Source organism: Saimiri boliviensis, chromosome 12, assembly GCF_048565385.1.
Source record: "Saimiri boliviensis isolate mSaiBol1 chromosome 12, mSaiBol1.pri, whole genome shotgun sequence".
NCBI classification, from domain to species: Eukaryota; Metazoa; Chordata; class Mammalia; order Primates; family Cebidae; genus Saimiri; species Saimiri boliviensis.
Window position 1 is genome coordinate 72878844 of NC_133460.1, and position 16318 is coordinate 72895161.

Genomic DNA, 16318 nt, shown 5'->3' on the forward strand with positions numbered 1-16318 from the left:
GCAGCAGAGTATGAGGGTTTTATTTCTCCATTGTCAACAACAAAGAACCCAAATTCTTAATTAGAACCATGATAAAGAACAAGCAATCTATTTTCTTGTCTTCCATCAGGCATTATGAACATTGGCTGTTCCTAAGCAGGCCTTTCCCTTGTTTTTTAGCGTGCTCAATTATTTCAAGATCATCTTCTAAGTGTTCACTAAAATGGATGACCTACATTTCAGAGAAGGATTTTTTGTCTGTGGTATGAATGCATGAATAGGGACAAGGAGGGGCCTGGATCACAACCTTGTACTGGAACATCAGGAGTTGTGTAAAGCAAGGAAGCGAAACCTTGCAGAGCAAAGCCTGTCCAAGACAGGGAAGTAATTTTTGACAATAATGGACCATTTTTCACACACTCTTTATTGGGGCCTTTAAAAATCTAAGTTGAATTCCTTGTGTGATAAGTACTCATTGTAGTTCCTTTACCTGCCAGACTCTATCATGCGCTTGGAACCATCGATGTTTAATTCTGGAAGGAATTCAGGGTCATGTGGTCCCACCCCTTATGACACAGAGGAGGACCTTCAAGCCAGTGCCACGTCTTTGGGGCCTTTCCCTCTCCTGGGGGTGGACTGTAGGAGTTGGGGGTGGGGGATGGTGGTGGTTCTGTTTTCCTCCATTCAAGGTCAGAGGAACTCTTCAGAAACGTCTCAGAAGGCAGTTAGAGCTACCTTGTATTATTTTAGCGTTGACGTAGACTGATCTTACCTTCAAATATCTCCATATTTAGTTCATTTTTGAATTCTGAGAGATTTCTTTAGAAAACCACAGTTTTCCACTCACTTCTAAACTTTGGCAACCTCTTTAAATTCATTTACTTGCCATCCCCTCTTCCATACAGGTTGTTATGAGGCTGAAATGAGCCAAAGTATTTAACATTCTTTTGGTAATACTTACATAGAGTAAGCAATTTATAAATATTGACTCTGGTTCCCTCCTTTCTTCTGTGCTGCCTGTTTTCCTCCTTCCCAGAATGGTGTATAGTTGTGCGACATTTCTGAACGACAACTTCCTCATCTAAAACTCATAAATTATACTTTACTGTGTATTTGCCACAAAGGGTTTTAGTGGGGATCAAATGAGGTAATCCATCTAAAGCAACTTGCACAGCACCTGGCGCAGAGCGGGCAGTCAATAATTTGTAGCTGGGATTACTTTAAAACCTGTTAATGTGCTTTAAGTCAGTTATCGAATTTTCTGGGCTGTCTAAAAGAATGAATCATATGCACTTGATTAATTTTCAGCCCTGTTGAATTTATTTCTTTTCTGCTCAGCTTTCCTGAGGTACAGTCGACAAATTAAAATTGTATATACTTAAGGTATAATATGTGGTGTTTTAATATGCAGTAGTTCCCCCTAATTCATGGTTTTTCTTTCCAGGGTTTCAGTTACCCACAGTCAGCTGAGGTCCAAAAATCAGTGAAAATAGTATAGTAAGATATTTTGAGAAAGAGAGAGAAAGAGACCACCTTTGTATAACTTTTTATAGTATATTGTTATAATTGTTCTTTTTTTTTGCTAGTTATCATTGTTACTATCTTACTGTGCCTAATTTATAAATTAAACTTTATCATAGATATGTATGTCAGGACAAAACATTGTATATGAGGGGTTAAGTATTATCTGTGGTTTCAGGCACCCACTGGGGCTCTTGGAACAGATTCCCCTTACATAAGAGGGGACAATTATACGTATACACTTGGAGTGATTCCACAATTGACATTATCTTTCACCTCATACAGTTATCTCTTTTTGTGAATAGAACACTTAAGAGCTGCTCTCTGGGCAATTTTCAAGCATACAGTATAGTATTATTAATTATAGTTAGCAGGTTGTATATTAGATCTATAGAACTTTTACGGCTGAAATTTTGTACCCTTTGACCAAAAGCTCCTCCCTGTATCATATCCTGCATCCTCTGACCACCTTTCTACTCTGTGTTTCTCTGAGTCCGATTTGTTTAGAATTCATATATAAGTGAGATCATACAGTGTTTGTCTTTCTGTGTTTGGCTTACTTAATGTAATATCCTCTGGGTTCATCCATGTTGTCTTAAATGGTAGAATTTTCTTTTTTCTTTTCTTTTTTTTTTTACTTAGCCCTGTTGAATTTAGGTAAAGTTTAAAATTGATATACAATGTGTATAATGTAAATTTTATGGACGAGGTGTTAATTTCAGCCCTGTTACCTTCAATTTCTGTTTTTCTCATTCCTTTTCTTGATTCTTTTTCTTTCCCTTTCTCTTAGTCTCTATCGTTTTCTATTTGTGATAACTGATGTCCCCTCTTTCTATGGTTCAGTTTGAGGAGTAACTTGTGCCAGTGATGAGCAGCTGAAGTGACTGTCGCCAGGCCATTGGCCTCTTGGTTGCTAAATATGTTGGATCCATTCTCCCGGTCTCTGGACTGCTGGAGCCTCTTTCCCTGGGCCTGAGGGACAGCATTCCCTCCTTTTTTCCTGTCTCTCCTCTCTGTAAAAAGGTCCCTCGGGGGCTTTTCCTCTTCTTTTGCTACTGCTGAGTTCCGAAGTTCCCTGAATTTCCTGTGCAACTGTCTTCCCTCCTCACCTCCTGCTCTTTCTGGGTAAGCTTCTCTCTTCCTGTGAAGGCTTCATGTGTATTGTGTTAAGCCCTGAATCTGTGCCTCTGAGCTAGACTTCTCAGCAATGTTTAGTGAGTAGACATCTTGTCTTGGATATGTCACTGGCCAGTCCAACTCAAGGAGTAGAGAATGAATCCATCATAATTTCCCCTCAAGCAAACTCTACAGCTCCAGCCCTCAACCACTCTGCAACCACTAGTGCAAAGGTTGTTAGTCCAGATGACACAGTAGAGGGAATAAATGACATATTTTGCCTTTTCCAACTAGACTCTCTCTCTCACTTTGAAAATGGCATCCTCTCTATAAATACTGCTTTAATCCGTAATTCTCTTTTCTGCACCTGTGTTACAGAACTGATTTTATTCTATTGCTATGCTTCATTTTATTCTATTGCTATGCTTCATTTATGTTTCTTTTCTTCTAGACCAGGGGTCAGTAAAATTTTTTGGTAAAGAACCAGAGAGTAAATATTTTAGGCTTTACAGGCCATACGGTCTCTGTTGCAACTACTCAACTCTGCGGTTTTCGTGTGAAATCAGCCATAGACAAAACAAACGGATGAGCATGGCTGTGTTCCAATAAAACTTTATTTACCCAAATAGGCAGTGGGCTGGATGTGGCCCACAACTCAGGGGTTTGCTGACCTCTGGTCTAGACTGTGGACTCCTAGAGAGTTACTTAATAAGAATTTAGAGTTCAGAGAGCCTTTTACCTGCCAGATGATGCCAAAGGCCTGAGAATCCAGAGACAAATGCTACTCAGTTCCCGACCTCAGATCTCCCATGGAGACCAAGCATGTGCTGTGGCTGAGGTGCAAATGAGTCTCCTAGGGCTGTCTTAAAGTTTCACAACTGGGCGGCTCTACATAGCAGAAATGTATTCTCTCACAGCTCTGGAGGCTAGATGTCCAAAATCAAGGCGACGGCAGAGTTGGGTCCTTCTGGCTGCTGTGAGGGTGAGTCTGGTCCGTGAACCTCTTCCAGCTTCTGGTGGCTCCTTGACTTCGTAGATGCATCACTTCAATCCTCCACCTATACCTAGAGTACTCCCTTTGTCTTTTCTTTGTACATCTCTCTCTACATCCAAACTTTCTTTCTTTCTTTTTTTTTTTTTTTGAGACGGAGTTTCGCTCTTGTTACCCAGGCTGGAGTGCAATGGTGCAATCTCGGCTCACCGGCAACCTCCACCTCCTGGGTTCAAGCAATTCTCCTGCCTCAGCCTCCTGAGTAGGTGGGGTTACAGGCACATGCCACCATGCCCAGCTAATTTTTTGTATTTTTAGTAGAGACGGGGTTTCACCATGTTGACCAGGATGGTCTCGATCTCTCGACCTCGTGATCCACCCACCTCGGCCTCCCAAAGTGCTGGGATTACAGGCTTGAGCCACTGCGCCCGGCCAAACTTTATTTTTTTGAGACAGAGTCTTGCTCTGTCTCCCAGGCTGGAGTGCAGTGGCACAATCTTGGCTCACTGCAGCCTTTGCCTCCCAGGTTTAAGCAATTCTTCTGCCTCAGCCTCCAGAGCAGCTGGGGTTACAGGTGTGTGCCACCATGTCCAGCTAATTTTTGTATTTTTAGAAGAGATAGCATTTCACCATGTTGACCAGGCTGGTCTTGAACTCCTGACTTCAAGTGATCTGTCTGCCTCAGCCTCCCAAGGTGGTGGGATTACAGGCGTGAGCCACCACTCCCAGCCTCCAAATTTTCTTATTTTATCAGGACACTAGTCAGATTAGGGACCACTCTAATGACCTCATTTTAACTTGATTACTTCTGTGAAGATTCTGTTTCTAAATAAGGTCACACACAAAGGATCAGGACGTCAAAATATCATCTTTGAGGGACACAGTTTAACCCATAATAAAGTGTGTGTATTTTTAATATTTACCATTTGTATGCCAAGGGAACTGAGGTGAGGAGGATTCATCCTGCTAACCAATGGAGGAGAAGAAAGGGGAGGTCACGAAACCAACACAACATTTGGCCTGGATGGATGACTAATATCTTGCTAGACTACAGAAATAGGAAAGGAAATTCCAGGCTGAGCAAACAACTTCAGCAAATGCAGGAGGGCAGGTCATAGGAGCAAGAAATGTCTACTGAATAATTACCCTGGTGCAGCTACAAAATGGTGAGGTTGGTGGAAGGGGCTCAAGTTGATTCTAGAAAGATCAGCTGGGGCGAGACCAAATGTGTGCAGGCTTCAAGAGCTGCTTGCATGATGTTTGTTAACTGAATGAAGTATCGAAGTTGAAAATGGGAACAGTGGTTGCGACAAATTCTCAGCTATGAATTCCCTTTCGTTCGATCTCTGGGGGCTAATTGTTCCAAGTACTTGTCAGTGTCTGGACCGTTATCCTGCAATCTCTTTCACTGGTGCGCTTGGGTTCACATCTCTTCATAGTTTTGGTGCTTCTGTATGTGTTAGAAGAATGCAAGGACAGTATAACTGAAGATCTAACCCATAAGCAAATATTCTCGGATGGAAATTTGCAATATGATTGTCTTTTGGTAATAATAATAGCTAACATTTATTGAATGTTTACGAGGAACCAGCCACTGTTCTAAGCATCTTATGTATTAACTGTATGAAATTCTATTATCTCCACTTAATATACCAAGTAATTGAGCTTCAGAATGATGAACTGCTCAACGATACCTGGCTGGTAAATACCTGAACTCTAACTACTAGGCTATATGCCTCCTTCTCCCTTTGGCCTGCCTGTCCCCTTTCTCTTGCCATACTTATCTTCCCATGGCCCTGCTTGGGTCAGTCAGTCTGCTTTTGTTCACCTCCACTCACCCATCAATTAGTGTCTGATGTTCAGATTCTTTTCTGTTTCTTACTTATCATTTTCCTCCACTGTTCTCATGCTTTACCCATTTCTTGGTCTTTTCCTTCACTGTTCCTACATTGGCTTATTAGTTCTTCCTACTTCTGGTGTCAGCAATAGATCCAGTTATTTTAAAGGACCTTTCCTTTTTCTTAATCCTCATTTCTAAATTCTTACCAGCTGCATATAAAAACATAGCCCCTGCAGACCTCATAGCTAACACAGTCCCTGTTTTGGAGAGGTGGCAGATAGTCAATGGGCTGCATAAAACATAAAAATAAGATGTAATTGTAGCCATGTAAGTCTCATTAAAGAGGATTGTGGAAATGCTGACAATAATAAACTTGTAGAACACTTAAGGGCGTAAACAATACTGCCACATCTTGTGCTAGTAGCCTAATTTCTGGATTACTGTTTTTCTGACATTTTACACAAGTTTTCATTTTATCTAGTTCAGCATTTAAGATTGAGACTTCCTAAATGTGTCATTTATTATTCCATCAGAGGAATAAGTTTAGAGAGACCTCATGGTTAACCATCCAACGATAGCTTGCCAGAATCAAGGCCATGAAGTTTTGGAATTTTAGAGGGGTGATTCTTGAGACAAATTCTAGGGCGGGAGGAGGGGTGGACAATGGGGCCATTTCAAACTCATTACACTAGATTACATTAGATTTTTCCTGTAAAGCCTCCCTGAGGTGCCCTCGTGTTTTTTTATTTTTATATTTATTTATTTATCTGGCAACTTTCGTGGGTAGAAAGTAAACAGAGGACTTTCGGCTCCTGCTCATTGCTGTACCTATAGAAAGCAACTCTTTGGAACTTGCAAGCAGCTTATGTGTGCATGAGTGTGCGTGCAGGAATTTTCTGGAGAGGCATGAGGCACTACTCTAATTCCCATGGATGTTGTTTGTTCTCCAGAACGGAAAATGCTCTATTTTTGGCTACAAGAATATTTCTGAGAAAAAAAAGTTAAACAAAGCATGGCGACAAGTTCATTTGTGTCGTTGTCTGAGTTTCAAAAGAGTTTAGTGTGTTTCGGGGAAGAAGAACATCTTGGAGGCAGGGGTTGGGAGTGATAAGAGAAATTCTTCAACTTGGAACCCTGAGATAGGACTTGGGTGGTTGGGCAGAGGCTGCACAGGTGGGTGGGTTCTGGCTGTGAAGGCTGAAGCCTGGCCTTTGATTGCGGATGGCAGGCAGGTTGACGGGGTGAAGAAAAAAAATTCTGTTGCACCTGAAAAAGGTAAACACTTGAAAATAGGCATTCTCCTTCTGGCTGCTTAGAAGGAACTTATCTTGGGCTATAACCTAGTATTTCCCCCATGGCAAGAAAGGCTTGTTGGCATCCCTGCCTTAGCACTCCGGCTGGCCACAAGCCTATGTGGGGAAGGACTTCTAGGGGCAGGTTTCCAGCAGCCTCTGATCTCCAGACAACTCGGGGTGGAGGGCAGCCACATAGTGAATGAAGTCTTTTTGGTCCCTTCCTCCATCAGACACTTTTCCAGGAAATAGCTTTTTACTGCCGTGACCTCGTTTGCTGCTGTTTGATATCCCTGATATGAAAATTGTGAATGGAGACAGGCATCCCATGAACCAGCACCTCCTGGGCAGCATTGCTTGTCGAAGGTGTCTCAGGGTGTTATGGGAACATCCTGAAGTTAGGAGCCTCAAGCTGCAGCGGCTGGAGTGGCTGGGAAGAGTGATCGCAGAAACTGTAAAGCCCTTATCCCCTGGAAAGGGAGCTGCGCCTGCGGCTCTGATTAAGGCTTGTGGAGAGGGAGCTGTGTAATTGGATGCCCTGAAGCAAACCTGGAGCAGAATCCTGTGAGGCAGCCCGGGATTTTCTCTCCCCAGTGTGCTGTTGAAACATCCGCGAATTCCAGTTGGTTGTTGTTTTCATCTGTTTCAAGCCTAGCCTCAGGTACAGATGCAGCCGTGTTTCTGGGTAACGTTTCATTCTTGGTAGGAAAGGCTGTTCCCTTCTCATGAAGTGATTTGATATCTGTGGAGTTAGGAAAGGAAGTGCTGGTGAGACCTGTTGTTACTTGTTCCTTAGGCAGAGCGTTTCTGAGGATCCCTGTTCTTGAAAGCAGCACTGAGTTGACACCTTGTGAGCTTGAGAGTTTTCCTTTTTGGTTACAGTCTTTTGAAATATGTGCTTGGGATTCAAGAACTTGCATTGCACGGGTTCAGAAGTGTGCCAGGCAAGAGGGCAACTACAAGGCACTCTTGATGATGGGGGAGACAGACCATATATAAATATCTTCCCATGCTGGGGAGTACTAAGGACAGAGTTAGAGAGCGAATAGTGGTAGATATGTTTCTGGCAAGGGTGGGCAAGGATGTTCTTTCTGAGGTGTGTGTGAAATTTAAGATAATGTAAAAAAAAAAAAAAAAAGCCGGAAATGTGAAGAAAGGGGGATGGGAATGAGATTTTCAGGTAGAAGAAACAGCAAATGCAAAGAACCTGAGGTGAGAGAACTACGCGTGCCTGAGGAGCCTAATGGCACCTGTGAAGCCAGAGTGAAGATGAGAAAGCCCTGAGATGAGTAGCTATGGGGCTGGGTCACGTAGTGCCCTGTGGGCCTAGAAGGAAGTGTGAATGTAATCCTAAGAGTGTTGGAGAGCCGCTAAAGGGCTTGAAACGGAGGCGTGACATGATCTTCTTACACTTTGGAAGGAACATTCACTGCTGTGTGGAGACTGGATGGGGTGGAGGAAAGAGTGGATACTTTAGAAGGCTACCGGGGAGGCGGAGGCAGGAGAATCGCTTGAACGCGGGAGGCGGAGCTTGCAGTGAGCCTAGATGGTGCCACTGCACTCCAGCCTGGGCAACAAGAGTGAGACTCCATCTCAAAAAAAATTAAATTAAAAATAAAAAAAAAAATAGAAGGCTCTTGCTGACGTTCAGATGGGAGCTGACTGGTTTAACCTGGGGTGGTCGGGGGGATGGCAGCAGCTCCTTCCTATCTGTGTTCATTCTGGTCTCCTTCCATGTATTGTCCTTCTCACCATTGTTCTCTGGGGGAAAAGCTGGCCTTCCTTTATAAGAGTTTCATGGCGGACTAGTACTTTATTTATTTATTTATTTATTTATTTATTTATTTATTTTAAAACAGAATCTTGCTCTGTCGCTCAGGCTGGAGGGTAGTCATGCAGTCTTGGCTCACTGCCATCTCCACCTGCCAGGTTCCAGCAATTCTCGTGCCTCAGCTTCTCAAGTAGCTGGAATTACAGGCATGTGCCACCATGCCAGGCTAATTTTTGTATTTTTAGTAGAGATGGGATTTCACCGTGTTGGTCAGGCTGGTTTCCAACTCCTGCCTTCAAGTGAGCCACCCATCTCAGCCTCCCAGAGTGCTGGGATTACAGGCATGAGCCACAGAGTCCCACCAGGACTGGTAATTTAGACTCTTCCAAAGTCCTTTAAGTAAATTGATCCATTTGATTATCTCAGTAACCCTGTGAGGGAGACATGGAGCTTAGATATTGTCCCTCTGTGACAGATAAGCACAGGGGAGGTCCTGGAGGTTATAAAGTTCTGAGCAGAGCCAGCTTCCTGCACTCCCAGCCCAGGCCTCTCTGCTGCTCCGTGAGACCTACCCTGTCGACTTTTTGGTTTTATACTGTCACTGTGGATTATGACTTTTAATAAAAAATAATTGTTAAAAACGTAAAATCTGACTGGGAAATGCAAAAGAAAAGCTTTTTTTATTTTTTGAGCTAGAGCCTCTTTCTGTCACCTGGGCTGTAGTACAGTGGTGTGATCATGGCTCACTGCAGCCTTGACCTCCTGGGCTCCAGTGATCCTCACATCTCAGCCTCCCAAGTAGCTAGGACTACAAGCCTGTGCTACCAAAGATTTTATTTAATTCATTCTTTAATGAGGAAACCAGTAGAATGGTGCTGCCTGTTCAAACACTAGAAGTGAGGATATTTATAGGCAATTTAATAAAAAAAAAATTTTAGGACAAGACTGCTGGGTTAGATATAAACTGGTTAATGTCTAACAGGCCACAAATCTTAGAGGTTATATATTCCAGCAGAAAGAAATTATTAGTGTCTCTAATAGACAAAAATGTACAAGATAATAGGTAACTTCAATAAGTCAGAGACCTTTAGTCAGTGGCAAGCAATGAAATGAACTAAGTATATTCTCCTAGAAAATTCTTTGGAGCACTTGGAAGGGTATGCCACTCACCACTTTTGCCTTATTTCCAAGTTTTAGCTAATTTTTATGACACTGATACTCAGAGCAGCAATTCACTTGGTATAATGCCTTTAAGATGATGTTTATGAAAAACCTGGGGATTGAGGTCAAAAACCAATAAGGAATGGATACATTAAAATAAACCCAACCTCCCCCAGAATGAGTTGGGACTCAGTCATTTATCAGACATCTATTGAATCCTGCTCATGGTTATGCAGAACCCTGTGCTAGGCTGTGGGAGCACACAGCTTAATACAAAACAGTTCCTGCCCTGTGGACCTCACAGTCTAGACAGGGAGACAGACACGTAAACGGACACATTCCAATTCATCGTGATAAAAGCCAAGCAGAGATGTGGGGATTGTGTGGGCGCTGGAAGAGAGAGTAGCATCCTCACCCCAAGAGAGTCAGGGGCACTTCACAGAGATTTGGTTTGAGGGTTAGGCAAAAGGTTGCCAGGTTGAGAAGGGATATCACAGGGGGGCCGTTTACACGGGATGTTAATGACCACCCTGAGAAATAGCATGGATGTCGGTAAAGAAATTTACCTTTTTGGTACAGCAGATTAAAAAACTTTTCCTCAATTCTCACAGCTAGTTTCAGAACTCTTAAGATTCTGGGGGGTGGGGAGGGTATGGGAGTGGAACAGGGAAGGAGAAGTTGGAGTCTCTTGGGCAAGCTTACAAAATTTTCTTTAAATATTAGGTCAAATTCTCTATAAAAACCCTATTTAAAACTTTTGAAAGACTTTGAAGTCCCAAAGAAGCAGGAAGTTAATTAGAGTGGCTTTGATATCTTGGGGTATGTTTTAACAGCTGCTTAAGACAGTTTAAACAATAAGAACTTATGTGGTTTGGGATGCGTCTGTGACAGTCAACCCTGGCCAGAGCGAAATATCACTACATCTGAGAGTTAACAGCAGTTGGCTTTAATTTTAGAAAGAGTTCAAGCCAAAAAGTTCTCTAAAACCCAAGAGAGGAACTTCTAAAGAGGAAGATTGCTCTTGAAGAATGTGTTTGGGGGGTCAAAGATGAATTGAGTAGGGAACAAATGATCTTAACTTTGTCCTCGGAGGAGCACAGAACATGCCCATTTCTAAGCAATTCTCTTAAGTTGTATTTAACCAGGAACATTGGTTGGCAGCCACCATGTGCAAAGGGGTCCAATGAGGTGGATTAACATCTATAAGGATAACTTGAATAACACAAAGGGTGTCCAACCAATTTACTTTTCCTGGGAATTGTCATTGTGCTTGAAGTAACACTTAATTTGTTTCTCTCTTCACCACCCTCACCCTTCTTTATTATTTAAGACTTTTTCAACATGCTGTTTTTCAACCCCTTCCTCTGGTTGGATCTCCTCTGTGCTAGAGAAAAACATACTGAGAAATCCTGTGATGAACAGTAAGGATCTGCCTGGGGAGTGAGATTTCAAGAGATGTTGGGGAGGCTTACTCTGGTGGCCCTGTGTTGCTGTGGCTGCTATGATACTGACAATGGCCATGATGATGGTAGTGATGGTGGTGGTGGTTGGTAGTGATGATAATGATAATGATATTAGCTAACATTTGAGGCTAATGTTTATGTGATAGGCACTGTGCTGAGCATTTTATACTCATTCTCATGTGGTAGGTTTATTACCCCCATTTTACGATGAGGAAACTGAAGTTCAGAGAGTGCCATTGACTTGTCCATGCATCCTTCCATCCATCATATCTTTGACTTCCATTGAGTTTCCTATTTCTTTACAATTTATACAATAGCATATTGCAGCCTCTACCCTTATATGCAAAAATTGACTAAAAACATAAAAGTGATTTGTAATAATACCGCATGTTCCCACTTATAAGTAGGAGCTGAACATTGGGTACTCATGGTACTCATGGACATGAAGATGGCAGCAGTAGGCACTGGGGAGAAGGATTGGAAAGCTGTTGGACACTATACTCATTACCTGAGTGACAGGGTCATTCATACCCCAAACCTCAGCATCATGCAATGTACCCATGTAACAAACCTGTTCACGTACCTCCTGAACGAATCTAAAGTAAAAGTTGAAATTATGTTTTTAAAAAAATGGTTGTAGAGAGATATTTTTGGTAATGGGCCAACAACTGACTGACAGATGACTATATTATTCCATTCAAGACAGACAAATCTATGTTCCAAAAATACTTCCTTGGGCATGTCATGCCAATCTTCCAAGGATTTCCCATTTTCCACAAAATAAACATTGAATTATTCTGCCTGGACCATGAGTGCTGGCCACTCTGAGAAGAGATTGGCATGGGTCCTTCCTCAAAGGTAGTGCAACTGTTTTTAAGAGTTTATCTTTGGTAGTAGCTGCATGAAGAACTTTAAAGTAGTTAGCTTTCTGAGCATTTGTAAATGGGGAAATTTCATAAAATGTCCATGAATAGACAATTCTCTCCCACAATTAGAGAAGTTTTCTTGGTAAACTGTTGACCTCAAACTACTTTATTTGTTTTTTTGCAATCCTTCCCCTACCCCTCCTCTAAATTTCATGTAGAAAACATGAATGGGATCATCCTTTCTTAAGGAAGTAACACTTCCCATGTAAAGGAGAGGGCTGTGACGAGGTGTTCTTCAGCTCAACGTCTGCCATAAACCAGAAGTGTGAGGTACAAAAATAAGGGAGATTCTTATTTTGGCAGCTTCTCTTTTGCCTATTTCTTAGGAACCCTCTAGTATTCACCGTGTGGAGGATGTTCTTTGAGGTCCCTGTCTCCTCTGATTTTACATAGTGTGGTAGATTCTGATTCTCCCTTTGTCTTATTTGCTGGGATAGGCTTTTCTCCTGACCTTTGATGCACAAATTTGGGTGGAAAATTTTGTCTAAAGTCCACGGTTATTTCTGGAAAATAGATCTTGGTTCTTTTTTCCTTTTGGCTTTAAATTTGGCTTTATCTTGCTTTTATTGGTCCTTGAAGTCCTAATAACCTATAGATAGATGATATTGATAGTAGGACACCACTTCTTCAAAAGCATCCCGAATTTCGTGTACTGTAGTAAGCCCTCTGGAATTCATAACCAATCGTATGTTTCATGCTTGAGAAATTACATCAGCAATGACATGTTAGCAACTAGCTAGTGAGATGACTTGGGTAGGGACTGCTACTATTGTTTGGGAAAGCTAAAAGGAATGGGCTCTTGAATGTGCAAATGGATGCATTTCATTATTGCCATCTTATTTAAGAATCCTAATGTTTCCAGATTTTCAACAGATACTAATCTTTGAGGATGAGAAATCAGGAATCCCAGGAATTCTTAGGAATTCCTCAAATCCTAAGTTATTCTTAAAATATTTCAACATTCTTTGTATTTGTTTTCTTATTATGATGGACAGCTAAGAAAAAAGTATTTAATAAGTTAGAAATATTAATTTTAGTAGTACATGTTGAGTATCCCTTATTTGAAATGCTCAGGACCAGAAGTGTTTCGGATTTTGACTTTTTTCAGATTTTAGAATATTTGCATTATACTTACTGGTTAAGTATCTCAAATCCAAAAATCTGAAAGCCAAAATGCATGAGTGAGCATTTTCTTTGAGCGTCATGTAGATGCTTAGGTAGTTTCAGATTTTGGAGCATTTCAGAGTTTGGATTTTTGTACTTGGGATGATCATCCTGTAGTTACAAAGAACTTTAGCCTATAGTAAATATTCAAATGCTTGAAAATACCAGCACACATTATTGGGTAGCATCTGAAATTGAAATCAACAGTTTAAGGACTTTTGTTGCCAAAATTTTTTGTTCTTTGGAACACCACTCATAGGATTTTTGCAAAGTATATATGCACATAAATTTATTAATATCATGTTTTCTTTTCCCCTAAAAGAACTCACCATTGTGAGCAAACACAATCACAGACACACACTTACAACATAGCCACAGCTGCAAGCAAGGTTGGTTGGGTTAGAGTGGCTTTCCACCCATGCGTGCTGTGCTAGTTCCTGGAAAGGCCAACCTTAACCTTTGGCTGCAGGCTTTCATCCTGCTCCAGCGTTAGTGGATTCCTTCAAACACTTGTCTTTGCATTGATTGTGAAGCTTTAATTCTTATAGTAGAACTATAATACTTTTCCCTACTTTCCTGGTTTCTCAATTGGCTTTTCTTGGGGTTTTTGGTTCTGAAAAACATATATTTCCACATATATACTGGGAAATAATTCTCTCATGGAAACATTAAAGTATTTAAGTTAGTTTCTATATTACATCCATTTCAATATTACATGTATGATCTTGGATAGGATCACTCTTTCTGGAGAAAACCAGAACACCACTGTTCCAAATGGGAGGACTCACTAAAGAAAGTCTCCACTAGCTGATCATGGATATTTACCACTGTCATTATTCGATAGTGTCTGTGAGGTCTTCATCCAGAAAAGAGCTACTTAAAAAATGTAAAAGTTGGACCACAGCAGGCAGGGGACATTCATAGCTGGAATGGGTTAGAAGAAAACATGGATCTGAGAGCTCTCTGGGCCTTTGATGAAAATGGCTGCATTGGGCTGTGTTGAAGATTTAGATGTTGGTCACCTCATTTTATCATGGAGAACAAAATAACCATCAAAAGTAAGACTATCAGATCACCTGAATTAAAGGCCTGACACTAGTTGTGAGACACTGAGCAGGTGGCTTAACTTCTCTAGACCTCAGTTTTCTTGTCAGTATGGACCTCATACAGTGGGTGTGGGGACTAAATGAGACCATGTGCCAAGGCAAGTGATAACTATGCACTAAGAAGAAACTGCTGTTGTGTAGTTTTCTTCTAGAAAATGACACATGGGATTACTGAGAGTTCTTCTGACCAGCACTTTTTTTCCATTATTCAGAGCTGTAAATTTTACTGGTGGTAGGTACCCACAGCTACATGGGATGCAGAGCCTGGCCATCTGTCCTGGTGCCATACATTTCTTTTTTCTTTTCTTTTCTTTTTTTTTTTTTTTGAGATGGAGTCTCACTCCATTGTCCAGGCTGGAGTGGTGCAATCTTGGCTCACTGGAACCTCTGCCTCCCAGGTTCAAGCAATTCTCTGCCTCAGCCTCTGAGTAGCTGGGATTACAGATGGCCGCCACCATGCCTGGCTAATTTTTGTATTTTGTGTAGAGATGGGGTTTCACCATCTTGGCCAAGATGGTCTTGAACTCCTGACCTCATGATCCACCGCCTTGGCCTCTCAAAGTGCTGGGATTACAGCCGTGAGGCACTGCGCCCAGCCGGCATCATACATTTCTAATATGGTGTGGCCGTACTCAGACTGAAGTCCTCAAACCAAATCCAAATAATGGTGTCAGGAAAGAACCTTAGGTTTGGTGACTTCTTGTCTTGATACATCACAGGACTACTAGAGGCAGCTTTGGATTTAAGTGTTGTCCGGAACACGTAGATGGAACAGATGGAATCAATCAATGGCGAGGCAGCCTTGAGACCAACTGCAGGGCAGTGTGGACTCCCAGTGCCAGGGCAGCCTTTGAGGTGTTCTGCCCTTGTTCATCTCCACATTTTAAGCTGTAAGTGCAGATTCTATAAAAGAAAGGGCTGCTTGAGAAGAGTTTGTCTTCAGAATCTATCTCAAAGAGATAGAGGATCTTTCAGAAACAGTCACATAATCTGAGGTCAGAGTCCCTTGGTTGGTTTGGTTCTAGGGCAGCTGGTAAACAGTTTGCATTGGTTTATTGTAGAAAGGTTTAGGCTAAGAGTGCAAGTGCAAACTTCATTACACGGAGGTTTAAAACTACTTATACTGGCTATATGATTTTGGATGAGTTAGTTATTATCTCTCAGGTTCTGTTTCCTTGGTTAAAAAATGAGAATAATAATTATACCAATTTCACAAAGTTATCTTGAGGGTCAAATAAAATAATGTATGTAAAACACTTTCAATAGATTAGTATAGGGTTTCAGTTTTAGAAGGCCTAAAGATTTATGAAGATGGATGGTGGTGATGATTGTGTAACAGTAAGAATATACTTAACACCATTGAACTGTTCACTTAAAAATGGTTAAAATGGTGCATTTTATATTATGTGTAGTTTACCACAATAAAAAACTTGGAAGGAAAAAATCTTGCAACAGAGATCCTAGAACACAGTGAACACTCAAGAAACATGAACTATTTTTATGATTACAGTGGAGTTAAGATGTACCAATACTCCTCAACTCTAATGTGGCATCTTTTGGAACATCAAAAGTGATTTTCTCATAAAAATCTGGTAAAGAAGGGAATGAAGTGACTTTAGTCGTCCTTGGGGACAGAATTGTCTATCATCCATGCCTATATTTGCACAACGTGGTGTTCTTGGACTTAAACAGCATGGGGGTAGGTAGATGAAAAGAAGGGAGGGATTGCTATAGGAGAAGGAGAGACTCCCCATGTTAGGTGATTAAATGTAGAAGAGGTAGGTCACAAGACTCCTCTCAACACCAATAGAGGTTGACAGCTGGGAAATCTTCAGCCTTTTCCTGGCAGTTATTTAACTTATTCCAACCCATTTAACTTATTTGAATCCTGGCCTTGTTAAATCACAAGATTATTTTTAGAGGCCCTTTAGGTAGTCTTTATGAATAAGGCTTTTAAATAGCACCCCAATCCACCACTCGTCATGCCT